The following is an 18641-nucleotide window of genomic DNA, read 5'->3' on the forward strand; positions in this document are numbered from 1 at the left end:
TCCTGTCGAAGTCTCCTGCAGTTCAAGATCAGCCTAAGCACATACTGTCCTACAAAACAGAATAATCACGAAAACCCACAACAGAAGAAAAAAGAGGAGCAATTGCCATTGAAAGGCTTCCCATTCTTTATATATCAATTTTCCTCACCCCAGAGCCATGCCACCTTGGACTGGGATTTCATCCACCCTTAAACTTCAAAGTTAAGCCATTTCACAAGTGGTCAGCTCTTGCCTGGGAAAATTGCCAGCAGTCCCAGAGGGGAGAGGTAAGTGGAGCTTGTTTTTCCAAGGGTCATGTGGTTTCCTCTGAGTCTGCCTTTGATTTACTCAGTGACTCAAAAGATAGCTTAAGTCTAACTTAACGTGGAGATATATTTGTTTCTATTCTGCCCCCTCACCTAAAAAAGCCCTGGTTTGTTCCTTCCTCAGCATCAAACCATAGATTCTATGTGCCTGCGTGCTCAGCCAGTAGCATTCGACTCTTTGTGACACTATAGACTATAGACTGCCAGGCTCCTTTCTCCATGGGATTTCCCAGGCAAGAATACTGGAGTGGGTCGCCATTTCCTCCTCCAGGGGATATTCCTGACCCAGGGATCGTACCTGCATCTCCTGCATTGTAGGTGGATTCTTTATGGCTGAGCCATTGGGGAAGCCCATAGATTCTGATAACTCAGCATTTTGGGGAAAATTAGTGTATGTTAAAACTATTGACCAAGGCAAGTGGATTCACCAATAAATGGGACATTTCATGGGCTGCAAGTTTGCAGAGTCTGAATCAGAACAACGGTGGGAAAACTCCTTATCTCTTTTTTTCTATAGAATGCAGAACATAAAGCAAGACAGAGTTCTGAGGAAGTACCAGATACAAAGTCACTCACCTGAGGAACTAACCCAAAGGTGTGGTTCAGAGAGGGCAGGTTTGAACTGGAGCCAAAGGCACTAAATAAGAGAAAAGAAATGGAAAGGGAATGGGAGCGTTGCAGGAAGAAGGCTGGGATCAGAGAGGAGTCACATGACAGGATGCTACATAGCAGTCACAGTCTCAGGAGTGGATGGTGAGCTCTCAGGCTGAGGTCTCAGGATGCATCCACACCAGTAACTAGCATCGCTTAGAACGAGGCTTAGGGTGGAGGACATGCATATCCCACGGCAAAGCGTGTGCATCTCCAGGCATGCCACCAAGAACAAGTGTCACAAATGCACATCTAGGGACATGATCTGTATAAGCAAGACAGGAAACCGCCTCAGTGTCCCTCTGTGGTGGGGAGGATACAATATTGACACATATACATACAACTGGGTGATCTATTATTGAAAAGTGAATGAAGGTGTGTCACCATAGTTGACTCTAAAGTAATTAATGTTGAAGGGTAGATCTTGGCACATAGAAAACATACAGTAAGATATGATTTATTGATGGGAAAAAAAAAACAGAGAAAACTGCAAAACTAAACTATCTATGGCTTAGAAATGTATACAAATGAGATGGATATGTTTTTAAAAGAATGAAAAGGATTAACACAAAATCCAAGATGGTAGCTAACTCTTGGGGTCAGAGGCATCCAGAAGAGTTTCAAAGACGCCATTAGTGATGAAGGAATGTTGCTGGTCTTTTAACTATGAACATAGGTCACATTCTTTCTTTTATATGAATCCTATATTTCACTGCAATGTAAAAAAAGAGAAAAGAAAACTGGGAGAGCTCTCTGGTTAATACCCAAATGCTCTTCTCCCCATGTTTAAGTAATACTTTCAACTTTTCTATTCACTTCTGTGTGCCATGCAAATAAAAAGAGAAATAATGATTTGTAAAAGAAAACTATTTAGAGTGATCATGCAGAGGGAGGCCTGTGTTGCACCACCTTCTTCCTGTCCAAGAACGTTTTCCCCCAGGGGCACCTCACTGTCCTCCATTTCCATGAGTCCAGAGCCTGGAACAGTAAGCAGTTTTGAAGAAACCACATGATCTTTATTCTCCCTAGAGATGAAAATCTCTCAAAGGGGCAAAATTGAGCCTTACTGTATGATTTTGGAGGAGAGATGAGCAGGGAAGGGCATCTTAGAATGAGAGCAAAAGCATGGAAGCTGCCAGGGAGCTATTCATGTCTCCTGGAACTTCTTCCCTGGCTGCATCCCCATCACTTGTGAGTGAGACATTGCTTGTTCAAAAACAACCAGCTCTTCAAGTCCTGAAGCAAGAGCAGTGACAGGAGCAGGAGCCGGGAAGAACAAGGACATTCCAGCCAGTGTGATGGTGTGCAACTTGGTGACGACCGAGCCTCAATCCTGAAAATGTGCCTTGTGATGTGAGGACGTGGGGAGTGCAGGTATGCATGCCCCAGTCACTGCTGCAGCCACAGTTCTGTCACAGTTCTGGGTTCTGTCGCTCCTAGGCTAGCAGGGTGGGGTACAGAGCTCTTCCTTTACCTTTCCATATGCCTAAAGCAAAAACACTTCATTCCTGGGCCATATAATTACCTTTGGTCACTGATGATGGATGATCCTTATAAGGTGAGCACAGATCATGGATCATTCCTATAAAGTGAGCACCCTGGGGACAGACAGGAACCATTCCAGTCAGACAGAGCCAGGCTGCACTCTGCCATGAGCCATTCCTACCCAAGGCTCAGCTGTTCTCCCTCCCTTAGCTTGTGAGATTTTCATTTATTTGAAGAAGGAGAAAAATAAACTGTCTCACATCCTTTGAAATCTTACAGGGCTTCATACTCTTGAGTATAAACACCCCACATTGGCTGTGTCTGTCTGTTTTGACAGTGTCCTCCCCAGGGAATCAAGCCTCTTGGCTGGTTAGGGAATGTGCGCTATGGTCCAAGGAGAGAAATTCAGTGATGCATGAAAGGGAAACAGAGAAAACCCTCTACAACTTGAAAATATGACAAATATTAATAGCCTAAATCCAAATTAGAACTTGATCCCCATGAATTACTCATGGATTCTCCAGCCTGATGGATGTCAGTCTTCCTCCTTAACAACCACACAGATCCCCCAGACAAAACGTTCACTCTCATTTTCTCGTGGGATTCGTGTATCTGGAAATCAGAGACTATCAGAGCCTGAGAGACACTGTGAGGATGTCTAATTTTCCACCAATGCCACACGTGCCTTTGCACTGTGATGTTGTGACACTTTCTCCAGGCTCACGTCCCAGGAGAAGTGAGGACTAAGGAGAGATAGGATGGAAAGAGCCAGGACCACACATGCAGGACAGGTTTACTCCTCAGCTCTCTGTGATCACACCTCACATTCAATTTTGCTTGAATAAATAATTTTGTAACTCAAGGTGGTTTTGAAAACCACACATCTCATAAAGACTTTCCAATGCAAATAGAAGCCAAATGAGATTTCCCCAGGATCTATCTATCCAAGTGAGTGGCAGATGGCCAAAGGGTGTCACAAACAGTGGTCTAGTGTTCTCTGAAAGTACCATGCTATCAAGGTTACCCTATTAGCCATGGCCTTTCTACTCAGATGACAAATACCAGGGATCAGATGTAATTCTACACACTTGTCTAGGCCTGCCTGATCACCAGGAAGAGGGTAAGGAGTTTGGTTCATCAGCCTGACTATTTGGCAAGGGAATTTTCTGGGACCAGTAAAACCCCATCCTCATAATGTCTACCTCATAGATGCCTGGAGATATAGCACTGCAAAGTCTTGCCATTGTCACACACTGACTGAGCCTGAATGCTCCGGAGACAAGCATCCTAATAGCCTGCAGTCTTCATGATGCTCTGACCAGATACGGAATATTTATGGAATGACCAGATATGGAATATTCCAGATATGGAATATTTCCCTGTGATTTATGGATGCAGCTATTCTCCTTCTTCTCCTCCCCAAACCCTATGGGGTAAAGGCAAACAGTCCAGGTGAGTGGTGCACACAAGGCCTGTTTGCATTAGAGCTGAAAAGCAACAAACTGAGGGAAAACTCCAGTGTTTTATAATGGACTAGAAATCAGCTGCCCTCAGGCCTTGGGGAGACGTCGTATTTGACACTGAACAGTAGGCCTTCCCTTCGCTTCAGGGGCAGCAATCTCTATCTTCCCAGGCTGTTTCCCCTATGCACTGCCTTAAAGAGACAGTCCCAACAAAAGCTATGCGTGCTCACAAGATGAACAGAAGCGTGGGCAACCCCTGCCCTGTGAAGGTGTTTCCTAGCAACTAAATTTGAGAATTAGAGATTTCAACAGTTTTACTGCATGTTTCCTTTGTACCTAACCATTTCACAACTTCTGGAGTCTTAGCGATTCAATTGCAGTTTGCAGCTTGACCAGAAACACCACAGATACTTTCTCAGTGTGTGTTTGATTGATTGCAGGCAGTCAGGGTTGGGGTGGGAACATCCCTTCACTCATTTGCAAGTGTTATGGATATGGCCATGTAATTTCAGGTACTTACTGAAATACACAAGCTCAACATGAATTCAGCCATCCCTCTAACCGTGTATTCCATGTTTAAAAACGTCCCTGGGGAACATAAACAGGGTTAGCTTCACAGTTGTTGCTGTCAATCATTTGACCTTAGTAAAGTACTCCAACAGGCTTCATCATATCAAGGTTTTACAGCAAAGCCCCTGTGAAAATACTGTTTCTACCTGTTTGGCTTGGGTCTGGGCAGAACGTCCCAATGTTTACCTATTCCAGCATTCTGAGTATTTCAGGAAGGAAGTTCATGCAGTTGGTAAAGTTTGTCTTTTAGGCCATAATTTAAATATTAAAACAGAATGGGACAATCTTCTTTGTTTTTCTACTTCATTAAACAAAAAAAATTGGCAGGGTAGGCTGGAAGGACAGGGGTACAGACATTTTGTAAGTGTTTTGTGCCAAGCTGGGAGAGGATCAAATAATTTTGTTGCATTTGATTTCTTTTTCCCACTTGTAAGAAGCAAACAAACAAACAAACAAAAAATCATAGCACACTTTGTGCTGTATCTTTTCTAATTCAAAAATAATTTGTTTCTTTTCTTGTTTTGTGGAAGCTATCCGTGGTTCCACATGTTTGGGGGCTGTGTCACTTGTAATTTCCCAGGCCACACTGAAGAAAGAAGCACATGATTAACTTAAAGCATGATGGAAAATGTTCTAACCCATGGGCCAACATGGGGTACTTTTGATGAACTCAAACAAGTTAATTTCTTATAATCAGAGCCAACCATGGATGGGTCAGTTTTGACTCCTGCAATTAGCCAGGTGGATTATTCTGGACAAGGTTACTGTCCTAGAATGCAATCATGCCCACCTGTCTCAGGTTCAGTTCAGTTCAGTCATTCAGTCGTGTCCGACTCTTTGTGATCTCATGAACCGCAGCACGCCAGGTCTCCTTGTCCATCACCAACTCCCAGAGTCCACCCAAACCCGTGTCCATCGAGTTGGTGATACCACCCAACCATCTCATCCTCTGTCGTCCCCTTCTCCTCCTGCCCTCAATCTTTCCCAGCATCAGGTTCTTTTCAAATGAGTCAGCTCTTTTTATCAGGTGGCCAAAGTATTGGAGTTTCAGCTTCAACATCTATCCCACCAATGAACACCCTGTGCTAGGTATTCACAGCAGAAATCAAATGCAACATAGGACTGATCTCCTTTAGGATGGACTGGTTGGATCTCCTTGAAGTCCAAGGGACTCTTAGGTTGGCATAGTGCTATTTCTGCCCTGAAGAGAGTGACTTCAGGAAGCAGCAGTGTTTTGTTGGCACACATCCAGATGTGCCTTAAGGAAAGATCCCACCTCCTGGCCCCAGTAATGACCTGTAATTTCCTGATGGCCTGACCATCTGCATCTCATTCAGATTTATAAAAATTCATTTTCTGCTGATGTTTTTGTCCATCCGCCATTGTACTCCAACTTTTGTGCTTTTGTGTATGTGTGTGTGCCAAGTTGCACAGTTGTGGCTGACTCTGTGACGCCATGGACTGGAAACTACCAGGCTTCTCTGTCCATGGAATTTTCCAGGCAAGAATACTGGAGTGGGTTGTCATTTCCTACTGCAGGGGATTTTCCCAGCTCAGGGATCGAACCCACATCTTTTGTGTCTCCCACATTGGCAGACAGATTCATTATCATTAGCGCCACCTGGGAAGCCCCTTACCTGCACTGTTCAATCCTGTAACTGGAATACCCAGCACAGGACCTTGCATATAGCATGGTGGTGGTGGTTTAGTCGCTAAGTCGTATCTGACTCTTGCGACCCCATGGACTGAAGCTCACCAGGCTCCTCTGTCCATGGGATTTTCCATGCAAGAATGCTGGAGTAGATTGCCATTTCCTTCTCCAGGGGATCTTCCCAGCCCAGGAGTCAAACCCAGGTCTCCTGCATTGCAGGCAGATTTTTTACCGACTGAGCTATGAAGGAAGCCCATATATAGTGTAGTTATTAACAATTTGCAATACAAATGAATAGTATTAACCATTCCTATATTAATTAAGGTTTAGAGTGCCATTTACTGTATCCATATTTACAATTTAAGCTTCCCATAAACAAGACACTTTTAAAGTTTAAGTGAATATCTTTGGAAGCCATATCATCAAATATTGTGCTGTATTTAAACGATAAATGTATGTTGTTATATTATGGGGAACATAAACATGGTTAGCTTCACAACTGCTGTCATCAATCATCTGACCTTAGTAAAGTACTCCAACAGGCTTCATCATATCAAGGTTTTCCAGCAAAGCCCCTGTGAAAATAGTGTTTCTATGTGTTTGGCTTGGGTCTGGCGTGACCAAAAAGTTCATTTGGGTTTTCCTGTCACATCGTATGGAAAAACCTGAACAAACATTTTGGCCGACCCAAAATTTTAGAATAATCATTTATACTAAGAAAAAAGAATTACTCTTTAAGAGGGTAGCATCTTGTTTGTTTCTAACAACTAAAGAAAAGCAAGGCAGATACAATTACTCCCATGTACATGAGAGGACATTTTGATTTCAAGAAACAAAAACTGGTCTCTAAATCATAAAACTGGAAAACCATTAGCTCAGAGAACAAAATTGTCTAGGTGGCTTCATCTGAGTTGTGACCCAGAACTCAAAGAAAGTTAGTAAGACCCACGTTCTCCTCTTCCTCATTGTCTCCATTCCCTTTCCTCAAGGTTGGCTGCAACTTTAGACGGGCCCTGCTCTCATGATTATAAAGTGACTGCCAATAGCCGCTGGGACTACAGCCTCCCAACTTCATATGGGAAGTGGGCGAGGAACCTCTTCCCTTCCAGAAATGCAGTATACCTCTACTCATACCTCATTGATCCTAACTGGCACTGTGCCCATCCCAGAACCCTCCCTGTGGCCAACAGAGGAAATAAAGTGAACTTGGAGCTGGGAAAGAGGCAGTCTCAACCAAACTGTAAAATTTAGCACAAGGAATTAATTGGTGGTTCCTCCAAAGCAAAATCTTGCTAGTGTTACCAACAGGATGCAGAATAGCTATTGTTCATAATAAAACAACAAATAATGACCACAAGTACTGGCCTAGTGTATAGACTATAAGATTGGTATTTAGAGCTGTTAAGAAAGTTGCCTAAAGCCATAGATCTCCTGGGTGTATGAGTTTGTATTTGTAATAAATTAATTACAGCTGTTTCTTTGCCTGATGATTATTTAATAAGCAATCTATGGGCAAGGCAACCCAGGGTATAAGTAATTGCTGAGGATTAGGAGGAGGAAGGATGATGGGAGAAGACAGGTCCAAAGGTTGATTTCCCCTACAGTCTATTGCCCTGAACTTAGGTTCTAACCAGCTTGCTTCCCACGGCAGCCTTTGTGGGACAGTCTGTGTCTGTTCCCATGTGAGGATACAGCAAGAAAATGTCATCTATGAATATGGAAAAGTGCTCTCGTGAGACAGGAAATGTGCTGGCACCTTGAGCTTGGACTTCCAGCCTCTGTGACTGTGGGAAATAAATGTTGCTTATAAACCACTCAGTCTATAGTACTTTGTTAGCAATCTACCAACCAATAAGACAACCAACAAATCCATCTTTTTTTTTCTTGACTTGAGGTCAATGGAGAAATAATTTATAAGCCAAAAGACAACTGTCAACATGATCTATAACTACAGCAAACAACTGAAGAATTTTTTCTTTGGTATTCCTGGTACTGGGGAACCCAGGCCACATAAAGGTCCTAATTATGTTGTGTTGTCAGGATGCCCCGTTATAGTCAAATTTTCAATAAAAAAACAAAGAATTTCTAGTGTAACTGTGTCATCGATGTTGAATGGGATATACTTTAAAAAAATTATTTAACTGAAATTCAAATTTAACTTGGCATATTGTATTCTAATTTTGCTAATTCTGGTAACCAACACTTCTTACATGAACTACTGCAAAGTCTTCAAAATGCATTTCTGATCATGCGTTCCCAAGAAAAGACCTCAAGTGCCTGTCCCAGCATTTGAGATACTTTATGATCTTGTGCAAGCTCAACTTTGCACCTCTTTTCTCCAGATGCCCTTGCACAATTTTCTTTAGTCACTTAAAACCCCTTGCTTTTTTGAAGAGGCTGTGAATTTCACACAGAGTCTCCATTATCCACTTCTCTTCTCTTTCTAGACAGTCTTCAAAGTCTAGATCAAATGTCACATCTGTGATTCCTTCTCTGGATTGACCAAACACAATTAGCCATTTTATTAAGTCAGCAATTTCTTTAAAAAAGGGGTTTACTTATTTATTCTTCTCAACTTAATATATATGTATATATTCAATGTAATTCCAATTAAAATCCTAAAACCTTTTTTAATAGCAAGTGAATTCTAAAGTTCATATGATAAGTTAAAATACTCAAAATAGCCAACACAATGCTGAAGAAGTATAAAGTTGGAAGCCTGACACTTCTTACTATAAAATTTACTACAAAAATATGCTAATCATAGCAATGTGGTACTGGTGAAAGAACAGAAAAATAGATCAATGGAACAGAATAAAGAGCTCCAATATAGGCCTACACGAGAATACTCAGCTTATCTTTGACAAAGAAGAAAAGGCAATTCAATGAACAGAGAATTGTCTTTTCAACAAATGGTGCTGGAAAAAGTAGACATTCACATGCAAAAAATGAATTAGATGTAGACATTATACTTTTTTGCTTCTCTGGTGGTTCAGAGGGTAAAGTGTCTGCCTACAATGTGGGAGATTTGAGTTCGATCCCTGGGTCGGGAAAATCCCCTGGAGAAGGAAATGGCAACCGATTCCAATACTCTTGCCTGGGAAATCCCATGGACTGAGGAGCCTGGTGGGCCCCAGTCCATGGGATGGCAAAAGAGTCAAACACAACTGTCACAACACAACTTATACTTTTTACAAAATTAACTCAAAATATGTCCTTTTTATAGACCTATAATGTAAATGAAAATTATACAGATTCTAGAAGTTAACAGAGGTAAATTCTAGGTGATGTTGGTTTTGATGATGACTTTTTAGATGCAACACCAAAATTATGATCTATGAAAAAAATACATTAAGTTAGACTTCAATAAAGTAAAAATCTCTACTCTATGAAAGATGCTATCAAGAAACTGACAATATAAACTACAAATAGAGCTAAAATATTCACAAAACGTATATGTGCTGATGGACTATATCCAAAATATACCCTTCTTAATACTCAACAGCAAGGAAACAAACAATCCAATAATTTATAGGATAATATAATAACAGACACCTCACCAAAGAGGACATGATAATGTCAATTAAGCATATGAAAAATTGTTCCATGTTATATTTCATCATGAATGAGTGCATGTTCAGTCATGTCAGACTCTGTGTGACTCCATGGACTATAGCCCTCCAGGCTCCTCTGTCCATGGAGTTTTCCAGGGATGAATACTGGAATGGGTAACCATTCCCTTCTACAGGGTATCTTTCTGAGCCAAAGATTGAACCCAGGTCTCCTGAATTGCAAGCAGATTCTTTATGGTCTGAGTTACAAGGGAAGCCCCTATATGTCATTAGGAAATTGCAATTTAAAAACTATAGTAAGAAACCACTACACATCTATTAGAATGGCACAAACCTCAAAAACTGAAAATACCAAATCTTGGTAAAGATGTGGAACAAGAATGCTTATCTATTGCTATAGGAATGAAAAATGGAACAGCCACTCTGTAAGGCAATTTGGCAGCTTCTAACAAAACTAAACATAGTGTTACTATGTAACTCATCAGCTGAGCTACTAGGTATTTACCCAAATGAGTTGAAGACCTGAATCTACACAAAAATCTATACAGATGTTTATAGCAACTTTATTTATAATTGCCAATACTTGGAAGCAACTAAGATGTCTTGCAATAGGTGAATGGATAATCAAACTGTGTTTTATCCACAAAATGTACTATTATTTGATGATAAAAAATAAATGAACTTTCAAGTCATAAAAAGACATAGAAGAATCTTAAATATATATTTCTAAGAAAAAAAGTAAATTTGAAAAGGCTACATACTGATTGATTCCAGCTATATGGCATTCTGAAAAAAATAAAACTAAAAAGAGAATAAAAAGATCAGAAGTTTCCATGGATTGGGAGGGAGAGAAAGATGAATAGGTGGAGTCCAGGGAATTTTAGGAAAGTTTAGTTATTCTGTATGATATTGTAATCAGTATTACCTATTATCACAACCTACAGTACTATACAACAGAAAGAGTGAAAGGTGATGTAAATTATGGACTTTGGTAATAACGTATCAATGTATCAAGCAATCAATAAAAAAGTGTGTGTTTACATATGAGATTGAAATAATTGAAAGAGAGTAAGCAGATTTTTTTCAGAAAATTAAATTAAACTTCTAGAACTAAAATATATGAACATGGACCTCAGTAGATGAATTAATGAACAAATAAGACATGACTGAAAAGAGATTTAAGTAACTAAAAGCAAAAACTGAGGAAATGATTTGAAATACAGTGAAACAAAACTAATCAGAAAACTCTAAAAGATAAGTTAAGAGATATGATGGAAAAGACCACTGTTAGATATGAAAGGCCATACAACCTAGTCCTGAGAATATGAACTCTTGAATGAGTCCCTGGATCAAATCTTATAGCTACTCCTCAATGGCTGTATAAACTTGGGTGAGTCACTAAGAGTTTACACTCAAGTTTTTTCAGCTCTAAATACAGATGTTAATAGAACTTACATCATAAGGTTATTATAATTGCTAAAGCTGTTAAAACTAATTTAATATTTAACATAAAATATACAAATTGAAAATGTGTATAACTGGTGTTCAATCAGTGAGTGACCATTATTAAGGAAGAGTGTAACATACAACGAGAAATGGAAAGACACTCAACTGAATGGAATTCCAGAGAGTAGCAAGGAGAGAAAAAAAGGCCGTCTTAAAAGAACAATACAAAGAAATAGAGGAAAACAATAGAATGGGAAGGATTAGAGATCTCTTCAAGAAAGCTGGAGATATCTAGGGAACATTTCATGAAAGAAGAGGCACAAGAAAGGACAGAAATGGTAAGGACATAGCAGAAGAAAAAGAGATTAAGAAGAGGTGGCAAGAAAACACAGAACTACACAAGGAAAGTCTTAATGACCCAGATGACCACAATGATGTGTTCACTCACCTACAGCCAGACATCCTGGAGTGTGAAGTCAAGTGGGCCTTAGGAAGCAATACTATGAAGAAAGCTAGTGGAGGTGATGGAATTCCAGCTGAGTTATTTAAAATCCTGAAAGATGATTCTGTTAAAGTGCTGCACTCAATATGGCGCAAATTTGGAAAACTCAGCAGTGGCTACAGGACTGGAAAAGGTCAGTTTTCATTTCAACCCCAAAGAAAGGGATTGCCAAAGAGTGTTCAAACTACTGTGCCTCTGTACTCATTTCGCATGCTAGCAAGGTAGTGCTCAAACTCCTCCAAAATAGGCTTCAACAGTACGTGAACTGAGAACTTTCAGATGTAAAAGCTGGGTTTTGAAGAGGCAGTGGAACCAGAGATTAAATTGCCAACATTCATTGGAACGTAGAGAAAGCAAGAGAGTTTCAGAAAAACATCTACTTCTGCATCAGTGACTCTTCTCAGTGAGTCTAGCCAGAGGTTTGTCAATTTTGTTTATCCTTTCAAAGAACTAGCTCTTGGTTTTATTGATTTTTTTCTATTTTTAATCTCTATTTTATTTATTTTTCTCTCTGATCTTTATTATTTGTTTCCTTCTGCTGACTTTAGGTTTTGTTTGTTCTTCTTTTTCTAATTCTTTTAAGTGGAAGGTTAGGTTGTTTATTTGAGATTTTTCTTATTTTTTGAGGAAGGTCTCTGTCACTGCAAACTTCCGCTAACTGCTTTTGCTATGTCCCATGGATTTTGTATGGTTGTGTTTCGTTGTTGTTTGTCTCAAAGTATTTTTTAATTTCCTTTTTGATTTTCTCATCAATCTTGGTTTTTAGTAGTATGTTGTTTAATCTCCACGTAATCATTTCTTTCTCATTTCTTTCCTATGGTTGAGTTCTAGTTTCATGCCATTGTGATCAGAGAAGATACTTGGAATAGCTTCTATACTCTTAAACTTGTTAAGGTTAGTATTGTGCCCTAGTATGTGGTCAGTCCTACAGAACATTCCATGTGTACTTGAAAAGAATGTGTATTCTGTTTTGGGGGGGTGTGATGTCCTAAAAATATCAATTAGGTCTAACTGTTCTATTGTATCATTTAGGATCTCTATTGCCTAATTGATTTTCTGTTTAGAAGATCTATCCACTGATGTGAGTGGGGCATTAGAGTCTCCTACCCTATCGTATTCCCAATGATTTCTCCCTTTATGTCTGTTAGTGTTTATTTTATATATTTTAGTTCTCCTATAGGTGCTATATGTTGATATATATAGGTGCTAATGTAAATCATCTTATGTTGATCTTTTTATCATTATATAGTGTCCTTCTTTATCTTTCTTTATGACTTTTCATGAAGTCTATTTTGTCTGATATGAGTATTGCAAGTCTCACTTTCCTGTCGTTTTTGCTTGCATGAAATATGTTTCCATCCCCTCACTTTCAGCCTATGTGTGTCCTTTGTCCTAAGGTTCATCTCTTATAGGTAGCATAGTGTAGGCTCTTTTAAAATTTTTCTTTCTCGTCTGCCACTACATGTCTTTTGATTGGAGCCTTAAGTTCATTGACTCTTGAGATAATTATTGATTCATAATGTATTTATTGCCATGTTGAACTTTGTTTTCCAGTCTATTTTACATTTCTTCATTTTTCCTTTTTGTTTTCCTTTTTGTGGTTGATTTCTTTTTATTTGATGCTTATTCTCTCTTCTTTTTGTTTGTTTTTTTGTGTGTGTGAATCTATTGCATGTTTTTGATTTGTGGTTGCCTTGTTTTGCAAGTATGTTAACTCTTCCTATCACTGCTTGCATTAGAGTGATAGTCATGTAGGCTTTAACACATTCTAAAAAGAAAAGAAAAAATATTTGCATTTTCCTTCTCCCCTTCCTTGCATTTTATTATTTTTCTGTCTTTTTTACTTCTTCCTATTTATACTTTTACGTTTATCATTGCTTTCACAACTAGTCTTTTTTTTTCTTTTTTGATCTGTATACTAAATAATTTGTGATTTAGTTACCAGTGCTCAACATCACTCATTGTCAGTGAAATGCAAATCAAAACCACAATGAGGTACCATTACACGCCAGTCAGGATGGCTGCTATCCAAAAGTCTGTAGATGTATTTTTAATTTATTTATGGAATAAAGTGAGCTCCACATCTTACTTGTCTGCCATCTTAATCCAATCTCTTTTATGTTTATTCTTTTCTTAATCTCTAGGTAGTATTTTTTAGATTTTTATATTGGAGTATAGTTGATTTACAATGCTGTGTTTTTTTAGATATAGGAAAATGATTCAGTTATAAATATATATGTATCTATTCTTTTACAGATTTGTTCCCATATAAGTTATTACAAAACACTAGTTCTCTGTGCTATAAGTAAGTCATTTGTATCATGTTTTTAAAGATTTCACATGTAAGTGATATCATATGATATTTGTCTTTCTCTGACACACATTCTTATCTACATATAGTTGTATTATTTTTGTCTCAATTATCTGATAGCAGTCTAGAGTCATCATGCTCCTGGCTCCTTAATACCTTAGTGAGAACTTGCTACAAAAAGAGATTTGTGTTAAACAGCCATAGTATCAGGATCAAATTCAGGAAATTTAATGTTGATGAACACGTGTTTAATTGATAGATCTTGATCAAATTTTGACAAATGTCACAATAATCTTCTTCAGAGTTATTTTCCTGGACTGGGATCTAATCAAGAATCTCTTCTTTTCTGGAATGCACTGCAGCCTTTCTTTATCTCTGATAACATTACACTTCCAGAAGAGGAGAGTACAGTTGTTTCATAGAATGGGTCTGTCAGTTGTTTCCTCCGGATAGATTCCTGTGCACTTTGTCAGGGATGTCATAAGAATGGAGCTGTGTCCTTCTCAGAGACAGCACCATGCCAGATGCCCCTGACATCAAGTTGCCCTGTGACAGGGGATGTTCACTCTGATCCCTTAGTTAAACTATGCCCTGTCAAGTGTCTGCCCTGTGAATGTCTACCGTTGTGATTAGTGAGTCCTTTGGGAAGAGATGCTTGGAGCCTGCCTAGCTATCTTTTTCATCATGCAACTTCCTCCCATTAGTTTTGTATCCAAGATGCTTCCAATCTGACTCTGCTATTATGATGGTGGGAGCAAAGTGGCTTTTACCTCTATCAGTCTTCTGAAGTTCAGGGGTTGGCTTCTCCTATAAGGAGGACCGTTCTTTTCTTCCTTCCTGTTTTATGTGTACTGAGTATGTTTAAATATATGGAATATATGCAGCCCCTCTTCCCAGGGTTTGGTTAAAACTCTCAAGAAGTGATATAATATTATTTTTCTCCTTTTTGACATTGAGGGGGCTGAGATAACTGCTTCTAGTGGCACATTTTTATAACTGTTACAGTAAAGCAAACCCAGAGAGTCTAGTTCCAGAATCTAAGCCATTCAATATTCTACCAGTTGGGATTCTGAGGATTGTTTAAGTGACAGAAATTCATTTCAAACCAGCTTAGGTGGAAAAGAGAATTCATCAGAGAAGCACCAAGGATCTCATCAGGGAAGTATTGAGGCCTCTCTCCTTTTCCTGTCTCTTGTATGTGGCATCTTTCTTTCCCTGTATTCCTGATTAGGGCAAATACTGGGTGACATGGCCACCAACATCTCAATTCATCATTCCTATAGCCTGGACATCTGCATAGACCCTACTACTTACCCCAGTCTTCCAGATTTTATAATTTTGTAGAAAACCTTAAAGGAGTCATTTAGTAAATGGTCAAGCTTGGAATAAGCTTTTACTTCTTGTGCATTCAACTGTGGTTAAGATACCAGTTCAGGTAAAAAAAAAAAAAAAAAATGCCTGGTCCCACAAGAAATGCAATTTTAACCAATGAAGGAAATTGGCTGAAAGACAAGACAAAACTTTGATTTCTGTCCAGACTTGGGTGGGAGGTCTGCAGAGAAAACAAGGAGATCTCCCTTTGTGCATAGAAACAACAAAGGAAATGCTGACTGTTCTTATGTATGGGGTGCCTGTAAATTAGTTGGTCATAAGTTGGATAATTTGTTCTTGTATATATTTTTATGGTTTTACAGGGCACAAGTGAGTAATGAAGTGACAACTCAACTATAAAAAGAAGTGTAATGCATTTCAATTATATTAAATGCTGTACATTATAGGGTGCTATTTTAATTCTTTCAGCTATTCCATAGTCTTAAAAATTATTGTATTAAATAATACGAACTGAGTCAATCCCAAAAAGCCACCATAGTTTTCAATGGAATTTTATATTATTTTCTCTTAAGAATTTTGACCACTAAATCATTTAAACAGTTTCCATGTGAGGAAATATGTTTCAACTGCTCGTTAAATAAAACTCAGTATATTTATAAGTAACATATTGAAAAGCCACACTGCAATTTGGTATATTTAAATGTATCTTTTAAGATACTTTTAAGACACTTTTAAACGCTCAGATACCTGTCAGACTGTTTTCCTTATTTTCAAATTAGGAAAACTAATTCATTCTGTAGAATTACCATGCTTTTTGAATCAGCACAAGAGAAAATATTGTCTAATGAAATGTTTTCCTCTATTTTTTAAGTCAAAGGCATAAATTAAAATTTTTCATATATATCATAAATGTAGTCAATCTCCCCAAACAAACTAAAGCATAACTTTAAATAGAAATTATGACACCTAAATTTAGAAATACTGGGACTGTGTTACTATTAATGAATGTACAGACAAATAGATAATGGCATGAAGAAACAGGAGAAATAATTGTAGGACAATGTTTTGAATTATTTTATGGGTATCTCATCCATCTTGCATTGTCTTGGGCTGAGAGTCTGGGACACTCAGCTTTGGTGCCTGAGGGAGAGGATGTCACAGTGAACCCGAGACACAGAAGCTTTCGAGATCTGAGAGCGAGACCCCAGGGCCCTCCCCCTGTCTGGGCTCTGGGTGTGTGCAGCAACTTTACATGGCTTGCTGCCACATGAGACATGGATACAGTCACGTCACAGACCCAGCGGAAGGGGAACAATTGGAGCTGAAGAAATTTGCTTCAGGTTTGCATCCTTGAAGGTTTACTCTGCACAATAAGAGGTTGTTTAAGTATTTAGTTACAATAGTGAGGAATTGGCAAAACCAAATAAACAATCTGTGAAACAGGGGAACTTGAGTGAATGAGCCCCATTACTTGAATAACAGAAGCATCTTGTGGTTATCAAAACTACCCATGATGCTAAAGGTGCCATCATCGTTTTCATAAATAGTTTTCTAAGCATTTCTCCACAGATAATCGTAATTGGGATTTTCCTCTCATGCTGGGCCTAACATAAAGCTGGGCATATGGGGAGGGGAGTGGTGCTCATTGGCCCATACCTTACAAAGCTACAGATCATTGCAATATGTCTTTTGACAATATTGACAAAATGACCCTGACCCAGTCAACCCCAACCCCAGCTCCCAGGGATTCACACCCGCTTGCCCATTCTAGCCAGGCTGGAGGGACATTCAAGTGTTACCTTCGTGTCTGTCAGAACTGACCCACAAGGAGTGGATCCTAGAGACATCTCTGGTGGTCCATTGGTTAAGAATCTGCTTTCCAATGCAGGGGACATGGGTTCAATCCCTTGTTAGAGAAATAAGATCCCACATGCTGCAGGGCAACTAAGCCCACGTGCCACAACTAGAGAAGCCTGCAAGCCAAAACAAAAGGTCTGCAGCTGCAGCGAAGACCAAGTACAGCTAAAAAAGAGGAGGGGATCCCAAATGCTGGAGGTGACAGGGCATGGGGTCCTATTTCCATACTGTCCCTCTGCTGAAAAACAGGTAAGTCAAGCTCCTGAAAAGCATGAAGAAGTGTATGTCCTCTGCCTCCCACTCCTGCAGGGTGAGAAGAGTGGAACAGAAGAGCAGCCAAGACCACACTGGCATCCCTCAGGCCTCAGGGTGATGGTGGGGCAAGGCTGAGATTTATTATGAAATCAGGTGAGCTGAATATTAGGGAAGGAGGCCACTAACCTGTTTCTTTGAATGCAGCTTGATTTTCAGTTCTAGATTTGCAGACATTTTTTACTGTCTTTGCATTCATTGAATTGCTCTGGACATGCACAGAGGTTCTTTTCTAGCTCATCCAAACATCCACAGAGCATTAAGGACTCTTGTCGGAAACAACCATGTTATTCTTTAGCTTCCAGACATTTATTTCTATTATTTTTTTTTGCCATTTTTGTCCTGGTCTTCTGGATGTATGTTAAATTCATGATACACAGCTAATGTTTCTATCTTTCATGTTCTCCAGCCTTTTCTTTTTCATTTTAAGTTTTTAAAAATGTTGTTCTACTAATAAACAACCAGCTGAGTCTTCAAAGACAGCTATTGACTGTTCAGTGTGTACATTTATTTTTACTCAACTTTTTATAATTTTTAAGACCTTTTTCTTATTTTCTTTTATCTCCATCAGAGCCACTGGTCTTGTTCAGGACATATGTTTTCCTCAGCACCCCCTACAGTACTCTCCTCTGCTTTCTGAGGCAGGTCTGTTTCTCCTGGGGTGAGTGTCCCACCGGGTCGCCCCAGTCTCCATTCCTGTAGATGTTTTCATTGCATGTGTGGTGATTGCACATGATCTATTTGCGTCATGGGATTAGTATGTCCCTAGATTAGGTTGACTGGAGGTATGTATGCCCTTGTCAACTTCCGGTGTGAGCACCAAGGCTCACAGCAGACACCCCATGAATTAATGAGAGGTCAGATTCCGCTGAGGGCTGTGGGAAAGCAGTGGAGTGCTTTGCCCTGTTTCCTCTGGACAGCATATTTCCCCATTCTGAAAACTACTTTTCTCTTCCTCTGAGTCTGTGTGGAGGATCTTGTTGTTCAGTCGCTCAGTCATGTCCGACTGTTTGCGACCCCATGGACTAACGCATGCCAGGCTTCCCTTCCTTCAATATCTCCTGGACAAAAGAGTTGTCAAGGAGACTTGTCAAGTTGACAAAGGAGTTTGTTGCTCAAACTCATGTCCATTGATTCAAAAATGCCATCCAACCTTCTCATCCTCTGTCACCCCTTTCTTCTCC

Source organism: Dama dama, chromosome 18 (assembly GCF_033118175.1).
Source record: "Dama dama isolate Ldn47 chromosome 18, ASM3311817v1, whole genome shotgun sequence".
In the NCBI taxonomy this organism is placed as follows: Eukaryota; Metazoa; Chordata; class Mammalia; order Artiodactyla; family Cervidae; genus Dama; species Dama dama.